Source organism: Neofelis nebulosa, chromosome 9 (assembly GCF_028018385.1).
Source record: "Neofelis nebulosa isolate mNeoNeb1 chromosome 9, mNeoNeb1.pri, whole genome shotgun sequence".
NCBI classification, from domain to species: domain Eukaryota; kingdom Metazoa; phylum Chordata; class Mammalia; order Carnivora; family Felidae; genus Neofelis; species Neofelis nebulosa.
In genome coordinates this window covers 28376628-28391497 of record NC_080790.1, presented here as the reverse complement: position 1 = coordinate 28391497, position 14870 = coordinate 28376628, and positions in this window count along the sequence as shown.

The following is a 14870-nucleotide window of genomic DNA, read 5'->3' as shown; positions in this document are numbered from 1 at the left end:
GATCTCGCGGTCCGTGAGTTCGAGCCCCGCGTTGGGCTCTGTGCTGACAGCTCAGAGCCTGGAGCCTGTTTCAGATTCTGTGTCTCCCTCTCTCTGACCCTCCCCTGTTCACGCTCTGTCTCTCCCTGTCTCAAAAATAAATAAAACGTTAAAAAAATTTTTAAAAAAAAGATAGTCTACATGACTTGGAAGGTACAGAGAAACTTATGGCTTTACCTACAGCAGCATATTGTTAAGAAGAGTTTCACAGAGAAGAGCACAGTGAAACCAGGTCTTGAAGAAAAAAAAAATTACATATGCTCTTCCTTGCCAGTGCCCCTATCTCCAAAATTCTGATGGCAAAAAAGTAACAAGAATTCTTCCTGAATTTTTCATGAATACTTGTAGTATGCCAATGTATGGTTTGGTCACTCTGGTCTAATGCACTAACGTTTGTGATAAAAATGTATTTATAAACAACATTTTGAGCAAACACCTTTGGTAGAGGGCCTCTACTATGGTTCCACCAGCTTGTGGTGATACCACACTTGTTGATTCATCAGGCATTTTGATTCCATAAGGAAACCATAATTATATGTATGTTTAACCTAAGACCTAGGCAATTATCTTTTATCACTGAAAAGCTTTTAAAACTTGAAAACGTGAAATTAAGAGCTTAAGTTTGACACGCACTTCCCCATCTCTGCTCACCTACCTCCTCACTTCTGTTTCACCTTGAGGACAATGAAAAACAAAGAGTTTAACCTGGATATATATGAAAAGAGATGAACAGGAAGGAGAAATGGGGTTGGAGGGACAGATGTGCAACAGAAGCTGGTGTTGTGCAGTGAGAGATGATTTTCAGGGAGGAACGTGGCTCACAGCTCCATCAGTGTCCTTCCCCACAGCAGCTTTGTCAAAGTGAGGTGCAGGTAGAGACGGGCTCCCTGCATGGCTGGCAGGGTCTGTGAGTAAACCTTGCTCACTACCCCCCATTCTCTGTACAGTCTGATGATGGTAGGCCTTGGCTTTTGATTTTCAGAATCAGAGCTCTGGGCTCATCTCAGCTTACTAATGAGTATCCATTGTTTCAACTTTTACAAACACATTTGTATTCAGTTCTCATCCAGGGAGAACAAAATCTGTGCTGGTGGAAAGACAGCTGAAGAACAGGTAAACCATAGTCTTCCATTCTTCTGACACATGGGTGGGAATTCACAGCATGGACTTCTAACGTGCTCTTCTGTTCTAAGCAACTGGGAGAAGATGTACTCTTAATTTTCTAGCTTGTCTTAATTTTATATGGGTTTTGTTTACTTAATCCCAACATAGATAAACATGGATGGTCTTTAAAAAAAAAAAAACTAATGGAGAGGAGCAAATGGGTGGTTAAAGGCAGTTAAGCATCCAACTCTTGATTTTTGGCTCAGGTCATGATCTCACGGCTCATAATTTCGATCCCTGCACCCAGCTCTTTGCTGACAGTGTGGAGCCTGCTTGGGGTTCTCTCTCTCCCTCTTGCTGCCCCTTCCCCATGCTCTTGCACACGTGTGCACATGCATCCTCTCAAAATAAACATTTTAAAAATACTTTAAGGAAAATTGAGGAGAAACAAACTTCACTGAATAAAATGTTTTCAATTTAGGAGGTTCCAGATCAGAAACATCTTAGTATGAAGTCTTGTGAGCTATAATGTAGCTGTTTAAGGAGTACAGGAGTGAGTAGTATGTATTAGACACCCATTTCCCTCCTTTATCCTACTGGGTGTTTCAGGATCCATTCCTGACATGGAAATAAATCAGAAAGTAGAAAAGGCATTAAAAATATATAACTCCATGAGATGGAATTACTTATTTCAAGCATATGAAGTACATTTTGAAAGCAAACCTTATTTCATCTTCAGGTGTATGTGAAGGATAAAAGAAAATATTTTCCATAGGATAGTGGGGAAATAAAATAACCTGTAATATTAAAGAAAAGGTATAGTATGTTTAGATAGCTAATCAACAACCCAAAAGCTATAATTTAATCAAATACATAATAATGTTCCTATCACTTATGGTTTATAAAAAAAACACTATTTCCTGGTAATCTGTTAAAATTCTCAGAAAAACAGGAATGGTGGCATACTATCATTTAATCATCAAACTGTTACCATTGAGATCAAAGCAATAGGTTACCAATTATCATTTTTCCTCTCTGATTTTATCTGATGTACTGAGTTCTTTAATAAATTCAACCAAGTGTGCCTGAAATGAATGAATTATTTCATTTAGATGGAAGTGTAAGAGTGCTCTCATACACCGAACACCTCAAATCATAAGATCTTGTCCCTGTAACGCCCTACTGTAATATTTTTCAAACAATAGTTTGTAACCTATTAGTAGACTTAAACATAAATTTCATGAAGTGGAACAAGTTTTTATTTTTTATGAAAATAAATTAGTACTAAGAAATAGAAAGTAGTAGCGTGCATTACACATAGAAAGGTAGATAGAGTTTCCAGGATCTTCTGTTCAGACACATGTGCCTGTGTATGTACTAGATCTCATTGTAAAATATGTGTCTCACTGTGAATCTCCAGTTGGTTTGAAAGCTGTTTATACCACATTTTGCCCTTTGGTTGAGTACCTAATTATGACTCTCATTTACTTTATATGAGGAAACTGAATCTCTTGAAGGAGAGATGAATTGTTTAAGACCTCCCAGGTATTACGTGGAAGAACAGAAATTCTATTTGTATTGTTAAAATAAAGAATAATAGCTCTTTTGAAAAAATAGACCTATCTTATCAGGTATGCCTTGGTCACACGTACTGGGGTACGTATTTGTGTATGCCTTTCTCTAAGAAGAAAACCAAACAGATCCTAAGCATTCCTACCATAATTAGCTTCTAATTAATATTGTTGCTCCCGAAATTGATGCAAACTTATTTGTCCACTGTTTTTCATTGATTTTTTTTATATTGCAGTCAGTCTAATGAATCTTCAGATAATCTCAATATTAGACTCACAGAGTTCTTAGTATCACTTGTTTCAAAATTAAGAGACCCTGTGAAGATCAAGTCTCACTTTTGATATTTCAGCTTTGGACCTTTTGGAAACTTAGCAAACCACTGTGATAAGTACAGCTAAAGTTTGGTTATTCATATAAAACTCATGACATTTAGAATTTCTTTCATTTCATTCTTGTTGAATGACTTAAACCGCTTTTGCATTCTTGTTCACCCATTCTAAGTTCCTCTTTTTTGCAAGCTTTCATCCATTCAGTTAAGTTTCCAAATACTTCAATTAAGCATTCCTTCTGGAAAGACACTGATACAAATACCCAAATAACCAAAAAGTTCTGGTTTTGTAGAACTTTTTGTATGATGGTTAGAATATTCACAGTTTTTGACAATGAAAACAAAGATCTGCAAATAAAAGTTTGTGATCATTTATTTTTCTATTTTAGAAAAGTCACTGATGACACGTATGCCATACATGGATAGCCAGTATGTACCCCATCATTCTTTCCTTCCTTTTAATGGTAGGACAATCTCCAAAATGTAGTTTCTTAGTTAAAACTGTTGAATCTTTATTAAGAAACTTATCAGCATAATGTAAAATATACTACTAGAGGAAAATAGAATGAGACATAACTAGAATAAAATCAACAATACTCTTGTAGGAAACATATATATCATTATTAATTTGTAGGAACAATGTTCCTCTATGACAGATCACAATAGATTGGGGACTAAAAGACTTATACTGTTTTATTATCACTTGATATTTGGAAAACTGAAAGCCATTTATTTATTTAAGATCATCCCATGGCTTCATCCTTTCCTTCCAACATGTGCAGCCTCCTAAAACCTAGAAAGAACTGAGCTAGTTGCTAAGCAACAATTCAGGTATTATGAAGCAGCTCTTGAATCAAGTATTAATCAACAGGTTTCAAAAACAAAGAAGTGTAATAGTGAAATCACCTAGTAAGTCATATGTTTTAGAAAAAGGTCAAAGTGAAATTCTAGTTGAGATATAGGATGATTTGCATGCAGTTTTTTTTCTTTAAAATACTAGGTTCTTGAAAATAAAATCAACTTAATGAATCTTCAAGAAATACTAACGCTTTGTAAGTGACTTGTGAACATAAAGCAGTGTTTGAAGTAGATTTTTTACACAGCCAAAGAGACATCAGCAGATCAGAGAAAAAAATCCAATGAAGAATGTGTATTTCAAAAGTTGCATGTGGAAGTTGAAGAAATTGCGAATGAGTATTACAAATGGTAGTATCTCCAAGGGAGCATACTCTTAATTTTTGAAACTTACATAGTGCCAGATAGCATACCTGAATAAACTATAAATTTATCAATCAAGCACGTGTTCAAAATTGTGGGCAAATTGGACCTACTTTCCCATTTTAAGTTTTGAGCCTCATACATTCTAGGTTTATAGGATTAAACTTTAAAATGGCCCAAATGGAAACACATAATTTTCTTGCCATCTGATGTATCAGTGGCAGTAGGATACAGCAGGAAAATATGGAGAGAGGCTGGGTGGAGCCTTCAGTCCAGGGTGCCCATGACTGACTTCAGAAAGTGAGAAATAACTATGATGATTGAAAAAGGGGAGACTAGGTGAGATTATGAAGTTTCTGACCCTTTTTTTGTGTACGAGTGTCAATCCATCAAGGGAGATGGGTTGGCTAAGAGGTCACTCGATGTGGGGTTCACGGCGATATGGGTTCTAACCCTGGCTCTTTACTCTCTGGTTTTGCATATCTGTACATTATTTAAGCTTTCTCCTTAAAATTTAGCTATATTTGGTGTGTTTATTATTATGTTGCTATTTTTTTAAACTGAAGTAGGTTGACACACAGGTGACGTTAGTTTTAGGTGTGTAACATGGTGAGTAGATAACTCTGCCTTATGCTATGCTCACTCACAAGTACAGCTACCATCTGGCACCATACAGCACTTAAACAATACCATTGACTGTGTTCACTATTTTATACCCTTCATCCCCCCAATGTATACATTCCGTAACTGAAAGCCTGTACCTTCCAATCCCCTTCACCCATTTTGCCAATCTCCCTACCCCCAAACCCCTCTGGCACCTACCAGTTTGTTCTCTGCATTTATAAACTTGTTTCTGCTTTTTATGTTTATTCACTTGTTTTTCAGATGCCACATATAAGTGAAATCATATGGTATTTGCCTTTCTCTGTCTGAATTATTTCACTTAGCGTAATACTTTCAAGGTCCATCCATTTTGTCCCAAATAGCAAGATATCATCTTTTTATGGCTGAGTAATATTCCCTTGTGTACATATAACACAACTTCCTTATCCATTCATCTATCGATGGACAGTTAAGTTGCTTCCATGTTTTAGCTATTGTAAATAATGCTAAAATAAGCATAGGGGTACGAATATATTTTCAAGTGAGTGTTTTCATTCTCATCAATGGAATGGAATTACTGGATCGTACAGCAATTCTATTTTTAATGTTTTTAGAAACTGCCAAACTGTTTTCCACAGTGACTGCACCAATTTACATTCCTACTAATAGTGTTCAATGGTTCCTTTTTCTCCACACCCTTCTCGATGCTTGGTATTTCTTGTTTTTTTTGATTCTGATCATTCCGACAAGTGTAAGGGCGTATCTCATGGTGGTTTTAATTTGCCTTTCCCTGATGATTAGTAATGTTGAGTACCTTTTCATGTGTCTGCTGGCTTTCTGTATGTCTTCTTTGAAAAGTATTTATGTATATCCTCTGCCCGTTTTCATCATCAAATTATTTGGTGTATTTTTTTTTTTAGTTGTATAAGTTCTTTGACTTGTAAAATTTCCTTCTATATTTTAGAGATTAACCTTTTATCTGATATATCATTTACAAGTATCTTCTCCTGTCCAGTAGTTCCCTTTTTGTGTTGTTGATGGTTTCCTTTTCTGTGGAAAAGCTTTTTATTTTGGTGTAGTCCCAGTTGCTTATTTTTGCTTCTGTTTTCTTTGTCTAAGGAGACGTATCTAGAAAAATGTTGCTAAGGCCAATGTTTAAGATGTATAAGAGATGCTTATATTTTCCTCAAGAATTTTAATGGTTTCACGTCTCACATTTAGGTTTTTAATTCATTTTGAGGTGTGGTGTTTTTGTTTTGTTTTGTTTGCATATGGTATAAGAGAGTAGTACAGTTTCATTCTTTTGCAGGTAACTGTCTAGTTTTCTCAGCATTACTTACTGAGGAGACTATCTTTCTCCCATTTTATATTCATGCCTCCTTTATTATAGTTTAATTGACCATATAAGTGTAGGTTTATTACTGAATTCTCTGTTCTATCGATCTTTGTGTCTATTTTTGTGCCAGTACAGTATTGTTTTGACTATAGTTTTGTGGTTTATCTTGAAATCCAGCTTTGTTTTTTCTCAAGATTGCTTTGGCTATTTGAAGTTTTTTTGTAGTTTCATACCAATTTTAGTATTTGTTCTACCACTTTGAAAAATGCTGTCAGTATTTTGATAGAGATTGCCTTCAACCTGTAGATTATTTTATGTAGTATGGACATTTTAACAATATTAATTCTTCCAATTCATGAACATGATAAGTCTTTCCATTTATGTCTTTAATTTATTTCATCCATGTTTTCTAGTTTTCAGAGTACAGGTCTTTCACCTCTTTAAATTTATTCTTAGGTATTTTATTCTTTGTAGTACAGTGTAAATGGAATTGTTTTCTTTCTTTCTGCTACTTCATTGTTGGTGTATAGAAACCTAAATGATTTCTATATATTTTGTATACTATAACATTACTGAATTTATTCTAATAGTGTTTTGGTGGAGTCTTTAGGGTTTTCTCTGCATAGTACCATGTCATCTTCAAATAGTGACAATTTACTTCTTCCTTGACAATACAGTTGCATTTTATTTATTTTTCTTGTCTAATGCTGTGTCTAACATTTTCAGTATTATGTTGAGTAAAAGTAGTGAGAGTGGACATCCTTGTCCTTTTCCTGATCTTAGAGGGAAATCTCCAAGCTAACAATTGATGTTAGCTCAATCTGTTGATACTTTTTATCATGAGATAAAAACTCTTGAGAGTTGAATTTGCCCAATAGTTTTTCTGCATCTTTTGAGATGATATGATTTTTATCTTTCATTTTGTTAATGTGGTGTATCACATTGACATTTTGTGAATATCGACCCATCCTACATGCCCAGAATAAATCCCACTTGATCATGGTAAATGATCCTTTTAATGAATAGCTGAATGTGGTTTACTAATATTTTGTTGACAATTTTTGCATCTATGTTCATCAAGGGTAATAGCCTGTAGTTTTCTTTTGTAGTGTCTTTATCTGGCTTTGGTATTTGGGTAATGTTGGCCTCATAGAATGAGCTTGGAAGTTTTCCTGTCCCTTCTTTTTTTTTTTTTTTTTTGAGTTTGAGGAGAATAGGTATTAACTCTCAACGTTTGGAAGAATGCATGTGTGAATCCATTTGGTCCTGGACTTTTGTTTGTGGGGAGTTTTTTGATTACTGATTTAATTTCATTGCTGGTAATTAGTCTGCACAAATTTTCTATTTCTTCCTGCTTCGGTTTTGGTAGGTTACATGTTTCTAAGAATTTATCCATTTCTTCTAGGTTGTCCAATTTGTTAGCATATATTTTTTCCTAATATTCTCTTACAATGCTTTGTAGTTCTGTGGTGTCACTTGTTATTTCTCTTTCATTTCTAGTTTTATTTGAGCCCACTTTATTTATTTACTTATTGATTGATTGATGAGTCTGGCTAGACTTATCAATTCTCTTTATCATTTCAAAGAACCAGCTCATGGTTTCATTGATCTGGTTTATTGTGGGACTTTTAAGTTTCTATATCATTTATTTCTGCTCTAATCTTTATTATTTCCTTCCTTTTGCTGGCTTTATGCTTCATTCATTCCTCCTCTAGCTCTTTAGGTATGAGGTTAGGTTGTTTGAGTTTTTTCTTACTTGTTGAGGTAGGCCTGTATTGCTATATCCTCTTAGAACCACTTTTGTTGCATCCCAAAGATTTTGGACTATTGTGTTTTCACTTTAATTTGTCTCCATGTATTTTTTAACTTCCCCTTTGATGTCTTAGCTGACCCATTCATTGTTTAGTAGAATGTGATTTAACCTCAATGTATGTGTTCTTTCCAGATTTTTTTCTTATGGTTGATTTTTAGTTTCACACTGTTGTGGTCAGAAAAGATACATGGGTATGACTGATCTTTTTAAATTTGTTGAGACTTGTTTTGTGCCTTAACATGTGATCTGTCCTGGAGAATTCTCCATTTGCACTTGAAAAGAATGTATATTCTGATGTTTAGAATGGAGTGTTCTGAATATATCTGTTAAATCCATCTGGTCCAGTGTATCATTCAAAGTCACTATTTCCTTGTTGATTTTCTGTTTGGATGATCTGTCCATTGATGTAAGTGGGGTTTTAAAAGTCCCCAACTATTACTGTATTAGCATCAATTACTTCCTTTATGTTTGTTATTGTTTTATGTGTTTGGGTGCTCCTGTGTTGGTTGCATATTTATAATTTGTAATATTTTCTTGTTGGATTGTCCCCTTGATTATTATATAGTGTCCTTCCTTGTCTCTTGTTACAGTCTATGTTTTAAAGTCTATTTGATATGAGTATTGCTACCCATGCTTTCTTTGCACATCCATTCGCATGACAAATGTTTCTCCATCCCCTCACTTTCAATCTGCATGTGTCTTTGGGTTTGAAAAGAGTCTCTTGTAGGCAGCATATAGATGGGTCTTGTTTTTTAATCCAATCGCATATGTGTCTTTCGATTGGAACTAGTCCACTTCAACGTAATTACTGATAGGTATGCATTTGCCATTTTTTAAAACTTATTTTATGGTTGTATTTGTAGTTCTTCTCTGTTCCTTTCTTCCCTTGCTCTTCTATCAAAGCTGGCTTTCTTTGGTGAGATACTGAGATTCCTTTCTCTTTACTTTTTGCATATCTATGACTGGGTTTTGATTTGAGGTTATCATTAGGTTTGTATATAACATCTTGTTCTTTTGGTAGAAGCATGGTCCTTTGTCTCCTCCTTTAGTTTTGAATTGCTGTGTTTGTTTCTATGAATTAGAACATCCATTTCTCCTAAACTTGAAGAAACTGTCTTGTGTGTGGTCATTCGCTGTATAGATTGTGTGTGCCTGGTGACTTCTGGTTGGATCTGTGGCTGGGGTAGGTTGAGTGTCCAGGGGTGGGGGGCTCTCTGGGCAGATAGTGTCCTAGCAGGGTAGCTGGAGCTGAGGCTGGCATGGGCCAGGGTTTCCTGGGGTGCTCTATATCAGGGGGTACTGTGGCAGGGTTGCTGAAGCCAAAGCAGGAATGAGTCAGAAGGTCCTAGAGCACTCTATGCTGGAGTTGCCCTAACAAGCCATATGAAGCCAAAGTGGTGTGGACCAGAGTGTTCTGGCTACTTTGCACCTGTGTCACTTTGGCACAATGCCTGGAACTCTAGTAAGCACTGACTAGGGGTATCCCAGTATGCACTGCCCTGAGGCTGTCTTGGTAGGAATGCTTAGGCTAATGTAGTCTAGGGGCTTGGTGTTCATTGAAGCGGTAGGCCAGCTAGGATGCCTGGATCCTGTTCCCATCTATACTATTGAGGTGGGATGGAAACAAACTGTGATATTCACCAGCCCCCTGGCCCAGAGAAAGTTCCAACAGCTCCCCTGCCATTTGGCAGAGTTCAGAGCTGACTCCTTTAGATTCTAGTTGCTCTTATAAACTTTTTTTTTCCATGTCCCAGGGTGTCCTAGACTAGTGTGGGTTGGAGTCTCAGGACTCACTGAGGCAGCAGGCCAGCTATGACATCCAGACCCTTTTCCCATCAGCTCTGTCAAGGTGGAAGGAGTAGACTGTGGTGTTTGCCAGCCCATATGACCTGGAGAGAGTTCCAGCAACTTCTCTGCTGCTTGTCAGTGTTCTAGGCCTCGTTCCTTTACATTCTAGTTGTCCTTCTAAACCATGACTTTTTTTTTCTGTGCCCCCGGGTAGACAAATCTCGTATTACTATCCCTCCAATGGTGGTGTTGGCTGTAGGGATTCCCTTGTTACAGTGTCTCTGTCTTTTTTGCTCTTCTCTGTGTGGTCTCCTTATCATTTGTTACGCAGAAACTGTTCAGTCAATCCTTGGTTGTTCTTCAGAAGGAACCACTCTAAAAATACGTATTGATTTGGTGTATTTGTGAAGGAGGAGAATTCAGGGTCTTCCTATGTTGCTATCTTGGACCAGAACTGGATCATATCTTGTTTCTTCACTTCATATGGCTCTTGGGAAAATAATCACACTGTACTGAGTTTCCTCATGTATAAAATATAGGTAATATTTCCCACATCATGGAGCTTCTGTGAGAAAATACATGTAAATTCCTTAACAAAATACCAACACATGGTAATTGCTCAATAAATGTTAAGTATTATTACTTAATACTATTATTCTTATCATTCCCTAAGGGACCTGGCTTGTAACACATAGAAGTGGGTGGGTTACTATTCATATAATTCATCAAATAAGTCATAATCCTGCCATAATTTCAATGCCCAGGAAGCCTATTCAAGCCAGAGAGGTTGAATGAGCCACTGATGTAAATATTCTGCTGGAATTTGACTTGTTTATAATGTAGTTTGAAAGGAATCATGAGCCAAGTTCTGCAGTGCAGAGGGAGGAGGACAACAGAGTATAAAGATGTCCTGATGGTGCTTATGAATTCTATAGATTATCTACTTCTTACTTACCTCTCAAAAGCCTCTTTACTAAAGATAAGTGTCATTATGTATGCAAATAAGAGAAACCACGCCATGAAAATTAATTCTTATTCTGCTCATAGTCTTAAGTCTTTTAATAAATGAATCATGTGAAGTATACACAAAGGCCTACTTAAAAGAAAAAATATAAAAACAACAAGAGTAGAAAAAGTTACATACTTAGTAATTAACGTCTTACTTTTTTAATATTCCCCTTGACTGAAATCAAAGCACTACTCAAAAATGATAAAGAGGCACTATTCTGAGTTAAATTTTTGAAAGGCAAAATTATATTTTCTGTTCATTTTTCTCATTTTGTTTTGTACTAAAGATAATACTGTTGAATGAATGTATTGCTTGTGTCCCAATACATGTCTGAAACAAGGCCTATTCTCGGTTTATATCCCATTGAGAGAATTACAGCCTCATTTTCTCTTTCACATTATTTAATATTTGGCTGCAGCCACTCTCTGGCAGTAGGTAGAGTATTTGATAATTCTTCTGTGTTGCATAAACATTTTTACTTCAAAGAGATTGCCTGTCTGTATCCCACTGGAATTATTTCAAGCCAGATGTCTAATTCTGTCCAACATCTTTAATGTTTTCAAAATCATCTTGGGTGTTGTTAATGGAGTATCATTAGGTATAATCTGAAACTTTTTAATGGGTGGTACATGCATTCAGACCATTTGTGCAACATGTGCTCTTGCTTCTGAAGTCTTTGGGGGATTTTCTTTTATAGACCATTCTCCTAACATCTTATTTTCTTCTCCAGTTGACTTAATTATGTAGTCATGGTAAATATTATCTTTGAATTTGACAAATATTTATTAAAACTATAACAGGATCCAAACATTGTACAAATCACTGGGATAAGATGTGAGGCCTGCACCACAGAAGCTATGGTCCAAGTTACCAGGGAAAGGGAAATAGGGAAATTTAGAAACATATTCTAGTCTGAAAGAAACCAGATATAATGTGCCGTGAAAGTCCATATCTGCACCTCTTAATATTGTTTGATGAGAGAGGACACATTTTAATCAAGGCCTCAGTTTCCCAGAAGCATAAGGAAAATAACCCTAAAAAGAAGGCATACTTCAGAAAAAATACACATGGATGTGGTTTGTTCCCAAAACAGAAAGTAGTTCTACATCAACTGAAGGAAGTTTGGGAGAGAACAATATTTACTATGATGATATAGCTGGCTTTGTCCTATAGAACAAGTAAACTATTACAATCTTAAAAGTGGGTAGAGCATGGTCAGATTTATATTTGACGCAAAAAAATCTGAAGGTCACATGTTGGATGACAGATTGTATGGGAGATAAACTTTAGTAGCCATAGCGGTTAGAAAGTTCTTGAACCACTACCCATGAAGGATTGAACTAGTACTAGAAATGGGGAAAATAAAAATAATTCAAGAATAGAATATTTAGAAGCACTTCAGTTTGACATCTAACACATAAGCCTAAGAAGGGCGTAGTGAGGATCTCCTGAATAGAAGAACAAAAAATTAATTAAAATTTCAAATGTGAAATTGTCCGATCAGTGAAAATGAGGAAATCATTTCATACTTGTATAAATATGTTTCCACTTTTCCCCTCTGTATTGAAAGCAGGGATATTTCAAACCACATCCAGAGTATTCATATTCATAGATTTGTGACAGATTGGTATGTTTTCTGTTTTAGAATGTCTATATTTAGGGAAATGTCCCTCAGGATACCTCAGGATCATGCTGCTTGGCCTGATTACTGGTGGGCACAGGATTTAAGTCTTCCCTTTCACTGATGAGTCCAACCACTCCAATTTGGTGAAGAAGCCAGAACATTTTTACATTCCAGATTCAGGTCATAATAGGAACAAGAAACTGTCTCCATTACATAGCAGCCCCATATCACCAAACAAGTGTATCAAGGGATGGAAGCAAACCAGAAATTCTAGGAATTCTTAAAATATATATTCAAGAGTAAGAATTTACTCACTCTACCACCAATGTGGTAGCACCAGTAATGTAGAAGTGTCTACATTACCTTCCTTTTACTGTTCTCTGCAGCTCCTTACTTTCAGGGATAAAATACAACTTACTTATTTTTCAATTTCAGGAAATTTAACTTTGATACAATGCTTCTATCTAAACTACAGGTCATTTCCTTCCTATCTCAATAATATTTTTTTATTGAATTTGTCTTCTACTTCAAGACAGATCCAGGAACTCTTACTGCATTCAGTTGATGTATCTTTTTACTCTCCTGTAATTTGGAAGAGTTAGTCTGTATTTTTCATAACATTGATACATTTCAAAAATAAGGGCAGTATTTTAGAGAGTGTCCCTCAATTAAAATTGGTCTTTAAGGTATCACATTCCAAATCACAACTTATATGTTTGTACTTCATTAAGGCATTATCCAGTTTCTGCACAGTATAGTTTGCATGCATTAATATAATTTTACTATATAAATTATATAGTAATTCTAAGACTGTCAATATCCTGTCCTCATCAAACCTGATCATCCTCCAGGAGGCTAACTTTAATGAATAATTCTTGCCTGCATCAATTTTTATTATGATAGTTGTAAAAATGCAATTTTCTACATTATTTCTTTCATATTAGTTGACATTTCATCATATGAAAGCTTTCTCTCATCTCCTCTGCCTATCTATCATTTATCTTAATACCTATTGATCTAAATATCTCTCAGTGTGGATTCATGGATTCTTATTATATCTTGCCTAGATATTCATAACTGTTAACTCTTCACTGTAAATCATGACTTTTAGCAATAAAAAGCATCCTTTATCTCACTGAATTTTTTCTCTTTTTGGCTTACTTCTCCTTTATCTAGTTTCTTTACTTCTTTCAGTTACCTAGGATATTTTTAACCATCTCTTATTTTTTTTTTAGCCTTTGAATCAATTGACTTCAGATGCACCACATAAACAATTAGATTTTTCTTTTTGAGATCAGTTTGAAAATCCTTTTCTTTAGTGAGTTAAGCTCATTCATAATTACTGATATAACTGATATGCTTTGTCTCAGCTTTGCTGTATTTTTTTACATCATAATTACTGTGCATATTATATTTGTTGTGTTTCCTCTCACTGTTATGTGTTTGCTTGGTATTTAGGAAAGTATACATTTTAAAATAGCAATTACTTTTGTAATCTTACCTTTAATATACCCCTTTTTAAATTAAATCTTTTTTTTCTAAATGCACTGCCAATTTTACATGGCATTCTTTGATACTCAACTGTTACTTACATAACAATTAATGTTCATATTCTACTTTTCCCTTTCTCTCTTTTCCTCCTGTTTCTTAGTTGCCTTCTTCTTATCTTTCAGAAATAGGTTTATATATTATTTTTCCACCATGTCGTTGCTCCTTTTTTAATCTTAGATCTAAAATTAAATATATTAAATATTTTTTATTGAGTTTTCCCAGGGTGGAGTGCATCTTCTAACAAACTTCCTTTCTTGAGTTTTTTGAAAATCCTTCTCTACTGCCAATTTGTTACAGCTGATGTGCTCTTCAAATTTCTGGTGCCCAACTTGCTTTCTTATTCTTTTAAATAATTTGGTCATTTTACCTGTAGGCACAAAAGTTATATTTGTCTTTAAATCCTCTAATTTTACCTTAGTATGTCATGGAGTGATTGCTCTGACTCAAGTCTTTCCAGATGCACAATGAGTTCTTTCAATTATGTTGATCTAGAGATTTAATTTTTGCTTGAAAATGTTTTGCACTATTGCTGTGAATATTAGCTTTCATTGTTTTGTTATTCATCTTAATAGATTTGTTACATTTTGTTTGCATGTCCTACATTTTAACCACGTTTTTTCTAGCAATATTCTTTTTCTTTTTTCTTTTTTGTAATGTTTACATTCATTTGTTTTCCTGCTTTCTTTCAATGTCCCTAATTATTAGATTTTCATTTTTATTCTCCCTTGGGCACTTTGAAATCTATCCTTCATTTTTGCTATTTAAAAATGTCTTTCTTTAATTTCCTTCCTGAATTCTATCAACTATCCCTGAATTTCACATCTTTTTGTATTTGTAGGTTTTGTTCGTAATTCTTGAATTCAGAGTCTATTTTTTTTTAACAAC